Source organism: Cervus canadensis, chromosome 3 (genome assembly GCF_019320065.1).
Source record: "Cervus canadensis isolate Bull #8, Minnesota chromosome 3, ASM1932006v1, whole genome shotgun sequence".
Lineage (NCBI taxonomy): Eukaryota > Metazoa > Chordata > Mammalia > Artiodactyla > Cervidae > Cervus > Cervus canadensis.
In genome coordinates, this window is record NC_057388.1 from 10,952,794 (window position 1) to 10,955,311 (window position 2,518).

Here is a 2,518-nt window from a genome sequence, read left to right on the forward strand (position 1 = left end):
CATCCTCTGTTATCCCCTTCTCCTGCTGCCCTTAATCTTTCCCAGCATCAGGGTCTTTTTCAATGAGTCAGCTCTTCGCATCAGGTGGCCAAAGTACTGGAGTTTCAGCTTCAGCATCAGTCCTTCCAATGAACACCCAGGGCTGATCTCCTTTAGGATGGACTGGTTGGATCTCCTTGCAGTCCAAGGGACTCTCAAGAGTCTTTTCCAACACCACAGTTCAAAAGCATCAATTCTTCGGCATTCAGCTTTCTTTATAGTCCAACTCTCACATCCATAAATTACTACTGGAAAAACCATACCTTTGACTAGACCGACCTTTGTTGGCAAAGTGATATCTCTGCTTTTTAATATGCTGTCGAGGTTGGTCATAACTTTCCTTCCAAGGAGTAAGCGTCTTTTAATTTCATGGCTGCAATCACCATCTGCAGTGATTTTGGAGCCCCCCAAAATAAAGTCAGCCACTGTTTCCACTGTTTCCCCATCTATTTGCTATGAAGTGATATAAATCTTATGAATGTCTAGGCACAACTAAAATGTGTGTTTATATCTATTCCTTTTATTGAGAATTATTTTATTATAAAACTGTGGGCTAGTTTTTGCACTAACATAGATGTATTACTGGGTTTCCCTCACGGCTCAGTGGTAAAGAATCCGCCTGCTAAGGCAGGAGATGCAGCTTCAGTTCCTGGGTCGGGAAGATCCCCTGAAGAAGGGAATGGCAAACTACTCCAGTATTCTGGCCTAGGAAATCCCACGGACTGAGGAGCCTCGTGGGTTACAGTCCATTGGATTGCAAAAGAGTCAGACATGACTTAGTGACTAAACAACAAGATGTATTATTAGATTTTATTAAGAAACTTTTCTATAAAGTAGATAGCCCAACATTTTCTGTCTTATGAACTCTCCAAGTGTTAAAAATCATTTTAGCCATTTTGTATGCTAGACAATAAAAAATAAATTCAATAATTATACAAATATTTTATTTTGCACATCAACAAAAATACAATAAAATATTCATTCAAATAATAATTTTAATACTTAAAATATTTAAAATGTCAATATCTGATAATTTTTAAAATACATAAGGATAAATTTAGACCCTTTCCTATTGATTAAGAAACAAAGGTGCTTAATTTTCTTGCATTAATTATGTAAGACAATGCTTACTATACTTAAAATAATATTTAAAATGAAATAGGTTTTCTTTGGGGACTGAATAGATGTTTAAAGATATATTAATGTGTAACTAAATGTTATACTTCAAAAAAAGCAAAAATGACTTTGCAATTTTAACATAGTCTTCAAAAAATGAACTGTTTTGTTAATTTTTTAAATTATAAATCCAAAGCTGTGTTTTCAGGCAATTTCTGGAGATCTTTCCAAAATAAAATTATAACCTTGGGGTATAGTAATTATTGATATTTTACAACACGTGGCTAACACATTATGTTTTCTCCTTTTAACATAAATTTTTTAAGTCCTTCTCTTGAAGAACTCTTTAAGAGTACTATAGCTCCTGGATTTGGTTAAAAATAGCTTTTCTATTATAACCCCTGAGGAAGCAGAACTGCCTACTTCAGAGTATGATTAAATTTATGAGATTGATTTATTACAGTGACAAACAATATCAAAATTGAAACAGTAAACTTTTCCATTAGAGTACAATAGATTAAAATTTTTTAATATATAATATTTCTTAGGATTAGATTCCATCATGGACAATGAAGGCATTAACAAATCTCTTGACCTTGTCAATTTATTCTGCACAATGTACAGTCTCAGAATATTTTATATGAATTACCTTTTCATTTGATAATTCTAATGGATTCTTTATATAGTGATGAGTTAGTTCAGAAGCATTAATATAAAGTATATCAAAGTAACCTAAAATATTTCTGGCATCTCTCTTTTTATGAGATAAATGTATAAATCATTGTGATTTTCCAGGGGCTCTTTGAGAAATGCCATAGATAATTTTAATTTTGAAAGACATCTAATGTTCATTTTGACAGCACCTAAACTAAAATTGGAATGATAAGCATTCCAGAGATTAGCATGGCCCCAGAACAAGTATGACATTTAAATCTGTAAAGTGTTCCATATTTTTTCAGCAAATGTTGCTAGAAAAATTGACTATTCACATGCAAAATAACAAAGTTGAACTCTTGAAAGTGAAGTGAAGTCGCTCAGTCGTGTCCGACTCGTAGAGACCCCATGGACTGCAGTCTACCAGGCTCCTCTGTCCATGGGATTTTCCAGGCAAAAGTGTGGAGTGGGTTGCCATTTCCCTCTCTAGGGGATCTTCCCGACCCAGGGATCGAACCCGGGTCTCCAGCATTGCAGACAGACGCTTTACCATCTGAACCACCAGGGAAGCAGGCTAAATATTTCAAGGATGATTTATATTTTCACAGGCAGAAAATAAAATTCCAGTATTGCATTAATTTAGTCTTTGGCAGCAAAGGATATTAACATATCTTTACAAACAAACTCATCAAAACTAAGCAAAATTTCA

General features: G+C 34.3%; 1 non-coding gene across 1 annotated transcript; it reads left to right on the plus strand.

Annotated features, from left to right (window-relative positions):
• Window positions 1–2,001: 2,001 nt before the first annotated feature.
• Window positions 2,002–2,110, plus strand: LOC122438994. Its single transcript, XR_006268737.1, has one exon. It is a non-coding gene; the product is annotated as a U6 spliceosomal RNA (small nuclear RNA).
• The last annotated feature ends 408 nt before the right edge of the window (window positions 2,111–2,518 follow it).